This window comes from Perna viridis, chromosome 4 (assembly GCF_037379345.1).
Source record: "Perna viridis isolate PV_CMFRI_1.1 ecotype Kerala chromosome 4, ASM3737934v1, whole genome shotgun sequence".
NCBI classification, from domain to species: domain Eukaryota; kingdom Metazoa; phylum Mollusca; class Bivalvia; order Mytilida; family Mytilidae; genus Perna; species Perna viridis.
The window spans coordinates 32,753,972-32,774,033 of NC_142448.1; the positions used below are offsets into that span (position 1 = coordinate 32,753,972).

At 32.4% G+C, this 20,062-nt stretch overlaps 1 long non-coding RNA gene across 1 annotated transcript in view; it reads right to left on the reverse strand.

Annotated features, from left to right (window-relative positions):
* The window catches only part of LOC148619797 (uncharacterized), a 31,038-nt gene extending 16,743 nt beyond the window's left edge, over positions 1-14,295 (reverse strand). The window contains exon 1 of the long non-coding RNA XR_015921652.1: positions 13,920-14,295. This is a non-coding gene — a long non-coding RNA (uncharacterized LOC148619797). The remainder of the gene's footprint in view (positions 1-13,919) is intronic.
* Positions 14,296-20,062: the final 5,767 nt, after the last annotated feature.

Sequence of the window (20,062 nt, forward strand, 5' to 3'; positions counted from 1 at the left end):
TATTCTATAAATATAATCTGATGCTGCTTTAGTTAAATGAAGTATGCGCAATGCAAAAGGTGCAAACGAAGATATGGATTAAACAATGGTTGTGTTGTTTTCGCTTATTTAAATCAAATATCATAAAAGTTTTTCGTAAGGTAATTGTAGTGATTGATAATTGTCAGAATATATGTACAACCAATGGTGATTCAATTACATGACGATTAGAACAGTACTTGACCGCGATGCTTTCTTTCGGTATTTTCTTTACTTATTGATCTAGTCAGAGGATATACGGAAAAAAAATTTTGTTTGTTTGTTGGGGTTTAACGTCCGAGCAGCAATATTTCAGCTATATTCAGACAATGAACATGAAATGGATGATAAAATGAACATGAAATGAAAAAAAAGGATGGGTCACAAGGATAATAGGGTCGACAAATTTTGATTGCCACTGGAACAAGGGGAAGTGGGTAAGGTCGAGCAATTTAGCCTCCTGTGGCGGAGCGCAAAGGTTCCTACTCCTATCGAATACCACAGCAGGGTTCTTTAACGTGCGAGGAACGTGGCATCTTTCCCAACACGGTGCACCACTATGGTTTGCGGTCAGGTTTTCCGTATTATAGCCTGACAACCCCAGCATGCAACACGCCAGGGGTACCCCATTCCACCACCTGGGGCACACATCCCAGTTGCTCTGTGGGCAGAGCGCCTAGCCCCCGGCTAGGTTTCTGAGCACTATTTAGTCGCCTTATACGACAAGCTTAGCGCTGCTGCAGACCTATTCTTTTAACACCCGGACCTGCACGGGGCTACGGAAAAAATAAGTTGATGTGTTGAAGTAAGACATTATTAAAAAAGATCGACTTTATATACTTTCGAGCCAATTTTGGGTCATTATTTGGGGTACTGTGTATTGAGAAAAGGGCGGTACTTTTTTATTATTCATTTTTTAAAGTTTTGTTGTTTCATACTTTTACCCTTCCAAATACCTATGTATATGAGTCTGAGGATTTATTTTTAATTGTAAATGGCATAAGTAATAAATATGTGAGAAGTTTGTGGCCTCCTCGTACTACCGTATCACGTGGATGAAAGGGAGACAAGAATGATTGTTTATCTATTCAACCAATAGATTCTTATATTGCATAGAATTAAACAAAATGTGTATTTTTTGGGAGAGGGGTTGTCTCTTTATAAAACAGTGTTTCGACAGAAAAATTAAACTTTGGCTTATGATATAGAGCAAACATCATATTACATCATTCAAAACTTTTTTTCAGGGAAATTCAGCATGATTACATAGAAATTGGCTTCTAAAAAGGCATGGTGAGTGCAAAATAGAATTGAATGTGGAAAAAAATGCTATTCATAGTTCGAGACTTTTGTTTCTTCAGCAAAATCGTTTACATTTTCTTTTCTTTTGGCAGAAATTTGAATTCTACATATCCTACATAAGTAAAAGTTTTATGGAATCATTTTTAATTTGATACTAAAGTTGCAGTCATTATCAAAATCAGACTTCTGGTGATTCATGCATGTCAAATATCTCTCAAATTTACTTTTATTTCTTATTAAGAAACACTTAAGACCACATAACCACTCTTACATAGTAGTTTGTCATTTGGTTGTTCCACTTTTGAGTTGAAAATTATATAGAATGTGGAGGTATTGCGGAGACATTTTGTACCATGCTAGACTTCTTACAATAAGGCTTCTGGAACAGGGTTATGTTGCTACAGGATTAAAGTCATCACTACATAAGTTTTATAGTCGTCATCATGAACTCTTGGATCGTTACGTTGTATCCATCTGCAACATGAAAACTGATTTGTTCAACGTGTCATAGTTTTCCTTTCTTAATTTTTTCGTCTACCCCGGACTTGACTTATTATCGACGGGTGTTTCTAGGAAAGCAGAGGACGCTTACCCTAACGGTGCACCATGTCCATGCTCCCAGTTTTTAGTGGAGTCCGAGTTTGTCGTTTACTTTTGTTACTTTATATGTATTATTTTAGTTACTTTATGGTCTTTGTTGTGTTTGATTTGGATGTATTTAGTTGGAGATAAATGTATGGTTTTCTCCAAAATACAGATATGAATACAGAAAGGACTATCATTTCGCTAAAATGTAGCATATGTAGACCGACAAAGCCTTTTTTGTTCGATGGGTTTTTCTACACTATGAATAACCTCTACTAAGGCAGTGTTTTGGTTTTATCTAGAAGGGTATTTAAATATAAAAAATGCGAAATTTAGAGAATTGTCTTAGCGTATGCATTCATGGAAATGGTATGTTCTAGATAGATTTATCTGATACTAGTCTTTGTAAGGAGTTCGATAACGATAAGCTTTCTTGCAAAAATGACAACGATGTAAAAGAAGAAAAAATGCCAATGTTTAAAGAATTAAACATAATAATTATAAAAGTTAAATATACATGTTCCAGCAGTAGGAACAGAGTAATCAAGGGAACCAAGGTTATAGCGGTAATCAAAAGAATGCAATCCAGGGACAAAGACCAGACATGGAAAACAGACACACACAACAAAGGACATAAAGTAACCAAAAATCATACATACAAAGTAACAAAAACAAATGAGCAACTCGGACTCCACTAAAAACTGGGAGCATGGACCAGGTGCACCGGTAGGGTAAGCGTCATTCAAGATTTTGAGCTCTTGCTCTAAGAAGCAGAGCCAATTTTTTATTAAAAAGTTCTAGAATAAAATATAGTTTCAGTGGTGTTGTTAAAAGTGGAATTGTCACAGGCAATGATGAAATGCCAAAGGATTTTCAAGATGAACGATGGCAGAAATGTTATAGCTCTTACGTGTACATTGACTCACTTAAGGACGAGCATCTTCAACATTTACTCCTGGTGTTTTCTGTGGTATTCTGGACTCTTCTATTGGTGTGCATTAAGTACATAAGGACTTTTGTTGGTATTTTGATCACAAGATGAAGTTTCGATCGAATTTACGAAGAACGGAGTTGTCGCCCCTACTAAAATTTTTATTGCGTGGTGCTGGTTTTATTTTAATTGCATGTAAATAATGCTGGCTTTATACGATTGTTATAGATAACTCTGTGTGTGGGGGGGGGGAGAGAGAGAGAGGGGGGAGGCGAAATAAATATGAACATATACTTATTGTTATTTTGAGTCAGGAAAGCTTATTATAAAATTGTTTTTGTTTCAAACTAAATTGTTACTCTGTCTGATGTTGAGAGGTAGAGCTGTTAGCTTTTGTTGTTACTGTTGTTGTACATGAAGTAGGTAAATCTGTAGTTGTTGTTTCAATTATTTCCCCAAGAAAACAGATCACGTTGAAATCACTGACAGCATGCTACAATTTTATCTTCCTATATTTGATTTTAGTTCAACTAAGAGGCCTTATTGAGATGCAATCCCTGTTTGCCTTCATAATTATACATGTACATAAATGTAAATTCTATATTATGCCCCGAAGATTTTTACAACATCACTCATTAAAAAAGACCAACACGAAGGCTAGCAAATGCTACTTAAGGCCAACATACATACATGCACACAAAAAATAAAAACACACATATACTAATGATGGTTCGGAATATTTCTTTTCTAAAAAAAGAGATGGACCAAAACATGAAGAGTAAGTTGCAATGAAAAGCCAGACCGTTCAGAGACAACATAGTTTCGGATAATACAACAACAATGATAAATAACTCTTGTTCAGACACAGAATTTGATGCCCATTTCGTTATCAATACTACAAAAGTTTCTACCATTTGTTTATATACATTTGTACGAGCCCATAGTATTGGTGGCCACAATTTCGTGTTGTCGGTACAAATAACACAAATTGCTCCATTAATTAATTCCTCGAGAATTGTATGGATTCCTCTACTTGAAAGAGTCCATTCTTTCTTTAAGTTCCATAATTCTAAAGCTTAAAATTGAGCAGGAATAATAGGTAAAACATCAAAGTCTACAATAACAATGCGACTTTATGGGAGCTTCAAATTTGCACTTTAATAATAGATAATGAGGGGGATAATAAAAATGGCGGGATTAAGGGATGAAAATTATTTATTTGTGATAAATATTCCGCGAATTAAGTTTATCTGGTGACAAAATTGGAACTATTTTATCAGTTGCTTGGATCACGGCTGTTATCTTTAATCAAATTCCTCCATCCCTAACTACGGATGCTTCTTGAGCTTCCAACACTCATTTTCTTTATAAAGGTTAGAATTTTGAGAGGTAAAGAAACAATGAATGGCTAAAAAGTGGAAATAAATTTGAAGAGTTCTTAAAATGTCCAATGTCGTCGTGTGTCTTGAGTCTATCAAATTCAAGTCTGATGAATCAAGTAAAGTATCAGCAACCACTTGTCTGGGTATCCCTAATATAAGGGCTTGATTTATAGTATACCTTTTTGCATCAATTGTTGCCTTTTCTATCGTAGCTTTTGTAAATAGTTTGTTTTCGTAGCTAAGTCCCATAAAATATAACTATACAATATAATCGTTTGTTTTTTTAGAAGAAATGGTTCATAAAATACACGTATACCACATCATGGTTTGTTTTCAGCAAATAAAATTCACATAAAATATATGTATACAATCAGTGTCAAGGAAGAGTTATTGCTTAAGTGAATTTTTACTGTTTCCTTTAACAAAAAGAGGACTTGCATCTTATTTTTTTAAGTACGTCAAATAACATTGGTGTGTCAACTATACAGATAAACAGATTTACGTGGTGCGAAATTTGCATCCAAATTGCTGAAAAGAGAAGTCATTTTTCTTGAACTTACATGAACACCATTTAGACGGATTATATTTATAAAAAAAATTCTTTGTCTATATTTTTTAACAAAATGCAATGAACGACGCAGAACCGTATTCCTGCTAAATTTTGTGACATAACGCGCTCACCTCCACTACACAAAAACATTAAAATACAATTTTTACGCGACCACCTCCACAACCCCAAAACATCAAACTACAATTGTTATGAAGACGGAAGTTATAATCGCTACTGCCATCATTGACTGTCCAATCAGTCATGTTATATTATTTGCCATTGTTGACGCAACAACATGACAGATACAAAAAAAACATACGGCTATCCTAAAATTGGCCCAATGTAATACAACGAATGTATACAATGATGAATCTAATAGTAATCAAGGGAACCAAAAGTCCAAATAATGCAATCCTGGGATAATGAATAGACAGGGAAAACAATCACACACAAAAAAACACACCAAAAAATAAATAACCAAAATAACACATACAAAGATACAAAAGTAAATTAGCAACTCGGACTCCACTAGTGCTAAACACTGGACTGTGATCTAAGATGTCCTGAGGATACGTTATAGAAAACTGCATATCGACGGTGTCCTTAGACCATTTTCGTAAAGACGTGCTTGTTCTTGTCATTTTCAGTCTTTTTTAAATAATCCAAATCCTTTTCTAACATTCTTTCTATACAAATACCGATATGGACACATTATTTCAGTAAAAATGTATCACACTATAAGATACGCATTCTTCAATTCAATATTTTTTTTTCAAAATCATATCTGATTTTGTATTAGCAACTACATATCCATTATTCTTTTTATTATATTTTATGAGCATAAAAATGATGAAAAACTGATTGAAACGTTCACATTTCCCATTTCAGAGTTCGTGCATCCTTTATCGTGCTTTACACATCGTTTTGCCTTCGTTTAAGCGCACGATGAACACACGATAGAAGCGTTCGTTTAAACGCACGTTACACGCGTTCGTTTAAACGAACGTTGCAAGCGTTCATTGAAACGCACGATATGAGCGCTCGTTTAAACGCACAATACGAGCGTTCGTTTAAACGCACGATAGAAGCGTTCGTTTATTTTTGTTCTTTGATTATTTCCTTACATTTGATGAGCGTTTATCGTGCGTTTAGGTATCGTGCGTGCGGGAAACCTAAATGTCTCAAGGAGTGTATATGGTCAGGTATGTTGGAATCAGACAGTGGATGAATCGTGAAAAAACGAAGAAGTCTCTCCGTGAAATCTTATTCAAAATGCTATCTGAAATGCAGAAGTGGCATTCATTTCTTTTGAAAGTGTCAGTAATTTGAGGTATAACTTAATATATGAAATATGTTGCAATTTCATCATCAAAGGGAGATAACTTTGCCTGATTCTAACAGATTCCAGTACTAATGTAGCAGTCCTTATAAAAATCAAACAGAATGTAATTCATTCATATCAAAAACTCACCTAAGTCAGTTTTATTTGTTATTAAGAAACATTTACTAATCACATAACCAGTCTTAGTTTTTTTTATTTTGTTGTTACGCTTTTGAGATAAATATTATATAGTTAATACATAAAATTGGCATTTTTCAAGAGTTATCGTTCTTGATCTGGTTTGATTTGGTTGATTTTAGTGGTAGATAAATGTATGATTTTCTAAAAGTGCAAATCTTGATGCAGAAATGCTTATCGTTATGTGAATGTACAGATATAGACTGAAAAAGCCATCATTTGTGTGGTGTCTTTTTCTACATCATGAATCACTTCACCATTGGTAGTGTCTAAATTTTATGTAGATTTGTACTTTATCTAATAAAAGAGTGACCATCGAAAGAAAATTTCGATGTAAATCACAAGGAAGTGTTAGAACCATAGAAGACACCACGTTAAATTTTTGCCAAATTTGCGACATCTCCTATGAATTAAGGACCCTCTCGATGACATGACTTACATGTATATACATGTAAGGATGGTTTCTGGGCTTGTCCTCAGCTGGGGATACCTTCGGTAACAACAGCAATGCATGCTGTATAAATAAAAGCGTTTGCTATCAAACAAAAAGCGCATATATGTATTTACAACTTTTCAGCGACATCAAAGATATCCAAATGAGTTATTAGTTATATGCCATAGACACAATGACTGGCTGGCTACCGAACTAAGTACTTATTCCTTAAAAATTTGAATTCCCCAATTTTCAGCTAACATTTTGAATGGAATGAATTTATGTGTTAACTTGAACGCCTGAATAAGAACTACTAATAGATTCTGAAGTGGTTTATACTTAATCAGGAACGAAAGTTTAAGTTTGTTCAGCAATAAATTATGTTAAAAAACAATAATTGTTTACACAAATTTCATTGAAAGTTTGAGAACGTCGGACCCTGTCGTCTGGTGGAGTGTAGATATTCTTACTGATATATTGAAATTATAAATGTGTAAACTTTCCGTGAAGTCGAAACTACGTTAATTCGTGAGCATATACAACCAGCTAAAAGAAACGAAATACGAATAACAGTGTACATCTTAAAAGGTATCATTCATTAAAAGCTTTTACATTGAATTTTCCAACTCTCTCACTTTGCGCTACCGAATCCATTGATGATCATGACTCTGAATTTCAGCATTGCTAAGTCCTCCTCTTTCACGTCCACGTCAATCATGGCTTATAATCATAATGTCAAAGAAGTACAAAAGTCATACGGAATAATCTCATTTAACTTTGCAAAAGATTCAGATTTTGCATATATTGTTTTTCACTCTCGGCAGGAATTATGAAGGGAAAGAAGTCACAGCTCTCTATGAAAATTGTTGAAAATAACCCATAATATGATAAATTTTGTTAAGATGGTCCATTAAATATATAGAATGATACATGTAAATCCATAGTTTACAATGTTGTTTTTTTATATCGGCTTTTCTTTAGCCATGTGTTACTGAAACTACATGTATAAGACCATATCAGATCAGAATTCCAAACTGTCTACTAGTTGGTCGATAATACTGGTTAAAATTAACTCGGATATGGTTTTCTCGAAGCCATCTGTGGATTAAGACGTGTCCTGTGGCCATCTTATGCAACGTTTTTTTTTTTTTTTTTGTTTTTTTGTTTTTTGTTTTTGTTTTTTGTCCTAAATCGTTTTCACGATGCTCTCTTAACTTAGGATATACCGCATTTTTTGTCGTAACTTTAGGAGACTTACATGTAATTAGGTGTCTGAAGATAGTATTATTCATATCCTCATCCTAACTTTCCAGCAGCGTTTTGGCTACAATTCGGCTCTTGTCGAATAAAATGCTCTTTTGACACCCAACCTCATCCAAAAAGAATATGTACTTGCGTCTCCGAAACGTTTGGATTTCACTTTTTGCTCATTGTTATTTGAAGACGAACGTGAAATTTATGCACACTTCGCTTAACTCGTAAAGAAATCGTGCATGCATGATTTTAAACTTGAACTTCGTGTTTCACAATACGATGACACTTCAAATTCATTTTTTTTAAACAAATTGTTTTCCATTTTGAATTATACCACTTTTGAGCTTTTATTTTATTATATTTGAACTCATGCATTTGATTAATATACATGTGAAACTTAGATAAATAAACAATTTGATAATTGGTTTTGTCCGACAATATTTAGTAAGAAAATTTCAATAACGATTTAAAATTTTGAAGTTACTGTAGGATATGCTTCAGGCGACCTTAGATCAGATGCGTCTGAGATAGCCTTGAGTCATATGTAAGTAGTGTTCTGAGATGATCCGTAGTTCATCTCTGAATTGGTCATAGGACGTGTCGTGGAACGAATTAATCTTAGGCTTTTTTCGAGAACACCATCTTTGATTTCCCAGTTCATTGTAATAGATGCTGAGGTGGATGAACGATTCCTGATCGCAGAGATGAAGTGTTCCCCAAAAAAAATGCTTAATAATTTATAAATATGTCGTAACTTTTTCGAAAAGTTCGATGATAAAAGCAACTTGCATTTATATAGTTTTACTCTGTGGGTTATTTGAAACAGAATATTATGCTGTTTCACGTTGGAAAAAAACTTAGCATGTCCTGGCTGAGTACAATAATATTACAGAATAAAACTTCTCGGGTCATTGTTTCGAACAGCAGTATACATACGTGATAAGCCTGAACCTGTCTTTGTATGAGTACAATTCAAATTTGTTACATCAATTAGAATTTAATTTATAATATTTTGATTGAACACGCCAAATATGCATTATTATCTACAATAATCTTTCGAATTAAGTAGCTGTCTTTGTAAGAATCATGCAAAATCTGAAAAATGTGATACACCCCAAAAAAGGCTACATATTTTTATTTTTGTAATTAAGTTGTTTTATGGGTCTGTACTATGAAATGTGTAATTATTCATTCAAATCTGCCTGCTCTTAGGAGATAATAGACATTGAAAATACAATGGATTCTATTGTATTTGAGCGCCATTTACAGAGTTATCTCCCTTAATTTTGAAATCTACAGTGCATTTTATTTAATTTTTATCTCCTAAGAGCACGGGTTATATGAAAAACCAAATGTTTATTTCTGTTTACTATGACATTTCAAACAAAATATCAAAAATAAAAATATGTAGGCTTTTTACCCATGAATCATTTTGCATGATCCTTAGCTGGAGTGCTACTTAATACATCCATATATATATATATATATATATATATATATAACAAATAAATTATATAGCATGGCTGATTACAACATTATTGTTTGGAATTCACTTCATTACTTAGCCAAGTACAATTTTAATAGTATTGCACGTGTATGGCATAAATTGTTCATGAATTGAGTAGTTGTAATGTGCGGAAAAACGTGACATGTCGTGTCTGAGAGTCTCATGTAGTATTTTTATCGAATAAACTTTAGATGACATTGTCAAGACTAGTACAGAAATATTATACAGATTAAAATGATATATAAATGTATATAGTATGCATATTTTTGGTCGAAAACAGCATTTTGTACCAAACAAAAACTGCAAATGTGTTGGTTGAAACAAACACTACATGTATTGTACTACATGAAACTTGGCTTAGAACAGCAGCTTTATACCTCACATGCATGTATAAAGCGGTAAATTTCATGGTTAATCATAGAACTATTTTGTTTTTAATAAAACAGGAACTTTTGATGATTTAGTACAGTATTTCATACACAATATTGTACATGTACATCAAACATGTCATAGTGGAGTAATCAAGGGAACGAAGATTCCAGCGGAAATCAAATGAATATTTCTAAGGATAAATACTAGAGAGGGAAAACAGACAGACACAACAACATAACAAGTACAAAGAAACAAAAGTGAATTACTATGCAATTAGTACATGAATCTGTCTTGGTTAAATACAGTCCCTGAGTACAGCCCCTGAGTACAGCATTGATGTACCGAGTAGAACTCCCAAACTTATCAGGTAGTGCATGGCTTTACTACAGATGTATATGTGCAGTTGTACGAAGAAAATCTCACTTAAAAACAGTATGAACCTTCTGCCTTATCAGACCATTGTTATCTACCATTTACAGCCATTTCAGAATTGGGGCATTTCTCTACATGCTCCAGATGAGTATTCAAACTTACAGGATAACCCTAATAGCAGTAATTGATATGTTTAGACACTTATGCCAAATCCTTAATCAATCTATTTAAACGTGCGAAAAGTATGGAACGGTACTAGACAAGGGCTTTCAATCCACGCCAAGACAACCACAGGCATTGTAAATATGGACATCTCTCAAGATGGCCAACTTTAGTCATCGAATAGGAACATCCTGTTTCTATGCCATCATTGTTCATTTATGTTTAGAGAACCCTTTCACATACCTACAATGGCACATAGGTGGAACAACTATATCCTTTTAGTGTTTAAAATGGTTTTGAATAAGATCGCGCCTTCCTTGTGTGGTCAGCTTACTAATGTCAGGCTAACAACACTTCTATTGTGGTAGATAGCCTATCCGGTTCGATGGCTTCAAAAGATACTGTAATTTTAATATTGTGTGTGTTCAAATAAAGTTTATTCAAACGTATGAAATGTTTATCTAACATTAAGAGTACCCATATAGTGTGTACACAAATTTTAACTAAATGCCTAGGTGTGTTATTTTGGAGGCAAAAATTGGACAAAAAGCAGAAAATGGTACAAACTAGACAAATTTTGTCATCAGCTTTCTTTAAGTATAAATTTAAGAAGAATTGGCGGCAAAAAAAGTTGTTTTCATAAAAAAAAAACATGTTCTGTCTCGACAAATTGTACATACCGATAGTATTGAAAATTAAAAAAAAATGCATCTAGAAACTAAATCGCAATTAAGGGACGTTCAATTTACACCCAATACAATGTACACGTAGATAAAGAAAACAAAACAACAATTTTTGAAAACCAACTTTACTGTTGTTTGCATACAACTTTTTCAAAGATATATGTATAATTTTGTTATCAGTTTTCGTTTACGCGCGAAACGAATTTTTACAGCGATAACATTATTTTTTAATCCTTTGAGGTTTAAGGGGCTTATAATTCGCGACATGCTAATTGAAAAGGTTAAATAAATAAAGATAAGTTTACGATATATGTTTCAGGCTGTAACAGATTCTGTTGTATATGCGTTGGCTTCTCTATTTTTTTCACTTAGTGTTTAATTTATGACCGCATTAATTTTGCGTTTTAGTTAAGTGTCGAATTTAATATTTTCTTAACATTGTTTATATACTTTAACGTTTGAAACAAAAAGTCGATTGTAAATTCCATATGGTTGGAAATATACTGCATTGTCTCTGTACCCTAAATATATATTTTTAATGAAGCTTGAATGTTCACGTCGATTGACGTTCTGTTAAAACATCAATTTTTTACTACACAAATACTTCATCTATGAGATAAAAAAATTATTTCATTTCAACATATATCGGGGTGTTAATAAAAATGGTTTCAAGTTTCGATCTGACATGAAACACGGTAAATTACACGTTTAGCTCAATATATTCGTGGTGGCTACATACATATAAACATCTACGTGTACTTAATAGTGGAAAAGTTTAGATTTTTCTTCAGTACTTAATTTCATAGGAATTTTTCGCAAAGTAAATTTTCGACAGTCTAGGCCGAAATTTTGTTTTTCATTTTTGAATTTTTTCTAGATAAAAGCAACCATCCCGAATTTCTACTAGGCCTAGATTATGCACATTATTTTCTACTTCTGTGCCGTCGAGTATAAAGAAATCAATTTAAGTTGTCCGTTTTGGAAACAAATCGAACATTCATTCAGAGAATAACTAGTAACTAATTAAGGCAGCAAATGGCCTCCTTTTCATGGAAAAGTTAATAGCTAAGCACACAAAGTTTTCTCCTTTAAAATAAATTTATTGATCAAAAATCCATGCATAGTATGTTTAACATGGATAGGGCGGAACTCGCATGTTTTGAAATTAAACAATGCAAATAAAAAATCTGAGCAACTCATAATTGCTTTTATGTTTTTAACACAAACATTTACAATATAGTGAAATTCACATGTTTCCAGCGACTCCGCCCGTTGCAAATTTGATTTTAATGTTGTTATGCGTATTTATTCAAATTAGAAGTAAATTTGCATTTTAAGATCAAATGAAATTTTATATTTTAACTTATAATAATTAGTTTAATATAAGCTTGTTTCAAATAATATCTTTTCCAAATAAGAAAATGTAAACTGTAATTTTTTAAATGTAATGAGATTATGTATGGTGTATACATCAAAGAGACAACTGTCCAACCAGGATGAAAATGTCAATCCAAGACCGGAATGAATTCATTATACAAAAACCTTTAATTTTGAATTACAATTTTAAAGAATCATTTTACACAAATTTGAATTTTACCAAAAAATATTAAGTTTTCTATTTTTTTAAAACAGAGACCTAAGAGCCTAAAATTCTTAAAATATTTTAAATGATAAATGAAATGAAATTCATTTTAATGGAGTAAAAATAGAAGAATAATAATTTATAATCTTTTTTTTTTCAATTAACAATCTTAAAATCGTTTCAATATTAAGTCTTAAATTATTCAAAATATAATTTGCTATAATTATAAAATACAAAGGACAATTTTTTAAAGTAATACGAAATGTGACAAATTGTACAATTTGTGTTAAATTTGATTTGTTTTCTGAGGAATTTTCCCGATTTTGGTGTGATAAAGAAGCGACGGTCAGAGTAATTGCAATTAACTCGTCTGGTACAAATACTTCAATTATCTGTATAGAAATAAATTACAAACTCCTTCAACAAACACCTTATCAAAATTCAACAGAGAGAAATTATTGCTGATCATGTACATTTACATTTATTATTAAAATAAGATGTTTTAATATTCATGAGAAGAACTTTAGTACAATTAGATTATTAGAATAAGGCTGAATTTTATTCCGCATTTAATATTCGAATTTTAAAGACTTTGCGAATTAAATTTATTTAAAGATTTACAATTTAAAAATAAAATAAAACACCTCAAATTCGTTTTTTGAATCAACAAATATTGTCCAAATTAAAATGTGAAATTGCGTGTTTTAAAAATATAAAAGTTTTGTTATAATCTCTAGAAATATACGTAATTTGTTGAAATTTATTTGATGCTAAAAGTAGCAGTTTTGTAGTTATCAAAACGGATGGAATGCATTTATTTATAATATAACCTTTTCAATTTATTTTTAAAGAAAGATTTTGAGAAAAAATGCGCGCATATGCCGTTTTTTTTTCTTTTCTCTTTAGTGTTATACCCGTCAAGCTTTATTTTTTTGTACTACATTTAAAACAAATAATCATTTTTTATTTGAAATATAAATTTTACATCAGCATCACCTGCATATCACAGACGGATCATATTTTTGGGACTAAACTTAGAAAAAAAATATAAAAAGAAATGCAAAAAACCGCTTTTCTATTCAAATCGCTTCGTACAAAGAATTACTTGTTTCCATTTTGATGTATATATTTTTTATTAAACCAAATATGAATTTGAACTAATGGAGTAGCAAACAAAAGAAAAGCTACAAAATAAAAAAGGGGGGGGTTGATCCACATGTTGCAAAAGTTGACCCCTTGACCCCAAAATACAAAAAGGAGGACTTACCGATAAGACAAGTCCGCACCATTGGCGTATCTAAACATTCCAAAACATAGAACCGTTGTCCTAATCCAGTAGTCAGTGACAAAATCGAAAGTTTACGCTCTAAAGAAACGCACAATATTTTAGTCCACCATTTTCGGACCTCGAAAACATCGAACGTTCCAAAACCAAAGCTCACTCAGTAACTAGTAATCAAAAATCGCATATCGCTCAAAATGGCGACCGGGATTAAGTTTGGTTTCAGCTTCCAAGGTAGTAAAGCATATCTCAATTATGGCTATAAAAAACTTCAGACAGAGATTTGTTTCCATAAATGTAATATAATACCCAAGTTAGACACACATAAGAACAGCCATCATTCATTACTAATATTCAAATTAAAACCAACTCTTATCATTGGATAAAAATAAGCCGAGGATAAAACATCAGACTAAAAATCCTCTAGGGCAAACAAAAATAGTATTATGACAATTCAATAACTAAGGATATACCAGCAAGCCAGCGGGATTAGAAAATGTTTCAAATGCCCCGAAATTCAAACAACAATTAAGTCGTCTCAAATACATGTATAGAAATGAAATTGTGAAAATTAACGATTTTTAACGAGATATTGAAAGCAATGTGCATGTATAATGAAAGAAAAGCAAATAAACAACTTATAAAGCAAAATTTCTCCTCAACGATATCAGTAAATTTTATCTTTGTTTTATTAATGATATATTTCGACGTATCCGCCTATATTTGGTTAACTGGTTGGAGTAGTGTAAACTCAGACGAAGTCATAATCCATCTCTGATAAAATTACAAGAAAAAATTGTGATATTTGACCAAAAAGGCGACACACTGAAACTGAACCCGTGAAAAGCACGTCTTAAGACGTATAGGCTGGATGTATGAACAACACGCTAATTGGCCCTTGGGATTTTGATATCAACGTATATAACGCCTTTCAAGTTTCCGACTTTTTATCGTTTCTCACTTTTGCAGACATTTCACAGATAAATGCATTTGAACTGTAATACAACTGAAGCCAACAGCAAATAGAAAGAAGTACATGTAATTACATGTATTTTGTTTGATAGATGGACTTAAGTTACCGTTAGGACATTATTAAGTAGGGTGCATGTATGTACTAGTTCATTTGAATGCACGATTCATTCTCTACAAGGATAGAACGCACATGTATCAGACATTGTTATACATGTATAAGAGTCAAGCTTTATAAGACGTCTTCAAATCAACGTTTTTTATTTATAAAACTGTGGATATATACATGTATGTTCGTATTGGGTACATAAATACATGCAGACCCACCGAAACCTCTCAATAATTCCTCTAGAACATATTTTTTTTGTAATTAGGCGAGCACTTCGGTAACATATGTGGAACATGTTTATTAAATACTGGTAGTTCTACTTGTAGCTTGACCAACTTTTCTTCTGATGGGGAACAATTAGTCTAATATGAATGATGTTTTTATTTGAAGATGAACTGCCTTTCTTCATTTTATATGAATCGTCGTTTTATCCGTACAATCAGTATCTTTTTGATCTCCCATTTGTCTCCAGAGTTTTGAATTTATTAATATTGAATTATTATATTATTACCGTTTCCGTTGCAAAAAAAAAACAAAAACAAAAACAACACGTTCTTGGTAGACTACCACATATAAATATGCATAAATTGTGCTATACCCCATATTCGTAAGTACAGTTTAGGGGGTTTCACTTCTTAAAAGGCTAAACATTTTGTGGATAGTTCAAGAGTTCGGATAGTGAGGTTAGCATATATTTATTACCTTCTGCTAGTTTGTCAATCTAAGCTATGATTAACGGCAGAATTTAAGCAGTTCGTTATACAATTTAACGATACATATATGTTAGTATTACAAAAGAATAATTAAAAATAGCACATATCGATGGCGACAGAAGTGTACACTACTGAAAAAACGATGAAATAAGAGACGGAAGTCAAAGCAATCCTTTGTAAAAATATATGTGAAATGACGTCGATGCTTGCTTTTTAATGTTCTCCATTCAAAGGATGTTAAAAGTACAGTTAAGGATCCAATACCAAGTTATCAAAGTTACATCAAGTAGCCGAATAATTCCAATATTAGGTCTGACAATGTTTACGTAACTAAAGACAATGCGTAAGATCACAGTTACCGATAAGGCTAGAGACTGGTCGAGTAGTGTTTCATTAAAAACACAGTAAGCATGAACAAACAGAGAATTTGTCTTTGAAAAAGATAAGTTGGAACTTATGCTGAATTTTACAAAAGGAGACTCTTTCATGTGATACCATAATGGTTCCAAGATGTCGGAGTCATCGTGGTAATTATGTCGTAAGAAAAGATCGAGTTTGGTGTAACAGGTCTGTTTCTGGTACCCTTTTGACCTATACTATTATGATTCGTAGTGCAGCAGAAGTGGAATACAGATGTTCGTCATTTCTGCACTCAGCGGTCATGAAAATATATACCGCGCGTGGAGGGGATTTTGGACTTGAGAAACAAAAACATTTGTTGCCGTTGATGTTTTTTTATAAATAAACTTTGTAAAGTACAGGAAATATAAACATTGGATATTTTAATACAAATATTGAACATTTCCTATTCATAATACATCTTACTTTTTGTGTGAAAGAAAACGTAACTGAGAAGTTAAGAAAATGGCACCAAGCCGTGGAATGGTTGTTTTAGTAAGGTTTTGGATTATCATCATGATGTTTTAAGGTCGTTCAGTAAAACTATAAGCTGAGGTGCATTCCCGCTATTTTTTGCGGAGGTAATGCACCGGTTAGAATAATATTTGAAAGTTAGAATCATAATATATCCATATGTATAATATCTATGTCTTTTTAGTCCCACTCAAGAGGTGCAACATCTTGTATTCTTTGATTTAAAGGAATAAAGTACATTTATATGGAATCATTTTATTGATTATGAGAGTTCTAATGGGATAGGATCTACAAGTAGACATTTCCCGGTGGAATTATACATGCAAACTATATATGTATCAATCATAGTTAAGTATAGTTTAAAATATTTCTGCCCCGTGTATGAATTCCTCAGTTATCATTTTTGGCATTTCAGTTTTTTGCAACCATCCATCTGGTCTCTTGAGTAATGTTTCCATAGCTGATATAGTCTTCCGGTCCACCTTGGTATGAACAACAACTTTGATTTCAATGGACATATCATATCGCTATTCAAACAAGGCGATTTTATTGAAATATTATCATAAATGTGTCCAAAATTATCAATATTCATCACGATTATTTTGATTATCAACTGAAAGGGTTAAGAAAAAGATACAACGTCTGAGTAGAGCTGATGAAAGCCGAGAACTAGAAGGATAAAAGATTAAAGATTTTGTATCGGATGCTAAAGGTAGACATTTATACCTTTGCAAACACTCGAAGCTTCTGTCAAAGAACATTATATAATCAACTTTGTTTGGCTTAGGGTACATGTACTACTCTTCATGTAACAACAGAACTGACACTTCAATATTGTCAATCCTCATAACACTAGCGATGTACACATTCAAAAAGGCCTTTGGCCAATGCCATGACTGCTTTAACGTGAAAAATGCTTTATGATCGTTTGAATAAATGTGATGTGATTTTATCATTATTAGTTTTGGTGGGTTAAATGTTTTAAGTGACATTGTTTATGAAATTCGTGTGATTTAAGTATTAATTTCATGGTTCCATTTCATCCAAATACCAAATTTTTCGTTTATCACGCGAATAATTTATATATACAATGTACAATGAAAGAGTATTATGATTATATACATAAATATAGTAATCGTTGTATTATTATAATATACATTTTGTATTGTATTATAATAAATGTTTCATAATCATTTATTTTCAACGATTTTTCAATTCAAATAACTCTTAAGGAAAACATCATAGACTATTCCACATGTAAATTGGTTGTATAATATAGGACACACGAAAGTATGCATGAATACATATTTTCTGATTAATTTCGGACCAATAGCTGGAGTCGCCACATGTTTAAGTTGAGACCCAACATTCTGTAAATTAAACACAAACTGTGTTAAAACAAGGTAAATCTTAAACTTAAGAAGGATTAAATTTTTCATTAACTTGCAGGCGTAAAGTGAAATTAAAGAATTGACATAATCAGGATTAAGATCAAAGACTCTCTCAACGTGACAATTGTTGGCCGCAATACACGTTTGGTTTATTTGCAGGATTACCCTCGTTTTGATTAACCGGAACATCACAGAGTTCGGAATATGAAGAACTCAGTTTATCTCGGTCCTAAGAACAATATTGCACATTTAGCTGTTTTCATTTTCCAATGTTATCTGTTAAATATATTTCAATTGAGACAATAATTAAGACAGGACCAAACAAGTGGAAACTCAATACTAGGGACGGGTCCAGATATATTTAAAAGGGGGTTCCAGGCTATTATTTGCTGAATTTTGTCCCAAAGAGTCTGCGTGAAATTAACAAAATATTTTTAACAGAAGGGGTGCCAGTTTCGATCTATGGAACCCTCCCCTGGATCTGCCACAATGGAAATTAAATATAGACTAAATTGCCAACTTTTAGGCAATTGCAGATGTTTGAAAGACCAACTTGAGTGACCGTCAATAAATTACAGATTACTTGCATATGTATATATCTAATTTGACGGCAATGTTTTAAGCAGAAAATATTATTAGACAAGTTAAATGTAGCTCATGTATTACCAATTCGACGTGGAACAGCACATTTTCCCAGTAAATGTTCACAAAATGTAAAAGAAGAAAAAAAACCAACAGAAATTAAAACAATTTTTTGCTACAAGTTTCGTATAACAATATAAAAAGTGAAGGAAGAACTGTATGGATACCGCTACCCTAGAAATCAACTGAGATGTAGAACCATTTAAAGCGGGTTCTGTAATATGTTATTATTCAACCAATGTCTTTAGCGTGTTGTATTTGGTGCCATATTTTTTCAAGAAATATAATGCATTACAGTCAAATACCAAGAATTATCTCCCTTTTGTCTGTTTCACGCCATTGAAGCAGATGTATCGTAATCTTCTAAGCAAGCCATTCTGACAAGCTAAGGTTAATACTTCATTGTACAAGGGATTATCCGGTTATCTATTTATTATAATTCAAATAAAACTAAAGCGTCAAAATGACTAATTATCAAATCTAACGAGTGTATGTAAAGGTTGGGTTTATGTGTTTGGTTTGAAACCCGATATACTGCGAGAAGTGAGTGTAAATTGACGGGAAAGAACTGGATGTTTTATTTTTTGCTCAATTAACAAATTGAAGAAACTTGCATAAACATAAGCAAAATGTAACAAAAGTTTATTCCACTTAAAAGTACGGCACTAGAGTTGTTTCAATGTGTGCGGTATGGAGACCCCTTGAACTGAGAAATAACCATTAAAATAAAACTCTTTGTGTAAAGAAAAAAATACAATAAATTGGTTAATAGCTAGAAACACAATTTTACATAAAAACACTGCCATTTTTCTTACATTGCTGTTTTATTTTTGTATTGTATCTGCGTTTAATTTAATTTAGGCTTTCTTTGTTCTTCATTATTTCATCCACAGAGTAAAATGTGATGAAAACTTATTGGCTACTGACAATAGTGAATTGTTAACATTTATTTTAGTTATTAAGCTTAATCGGATTTGTTACATTTAGTGAAAATGTTGTCTGTACATGTACAATGAAAACACTTTTGAGCAAAAAATCTATACACGCACAATCTGTCTTTATCAATACAAATGTATACACAGTTACATGTATTACAAATGTATACACAGTTACATGTATGCAGCAGAACTTGCTTAAACAGAAGTTTGAATTACCAAAAAAAAAAAAAAAGGTATGAAACGAGTGTTTCTAAGTTTCTTATGGCCATTACATTTCTATTCGCCTGACTTTTTTGTGCCAAACCGTTGTCCGTCCGTCTGAAAGTCGCGTAATAATTCAAATATAGTTTGAGGATTCTAAACATTTTAGAAGGTGAATATTTGCCTTGTTCATGCATTTTTTCATCTATGCCACTCTCGAAGTAAGACGTGCTTAAATTTTCGGAGCATTCGATATCACTTCCAGTTTTTTGTCAGCGGTCACATTGCAAGT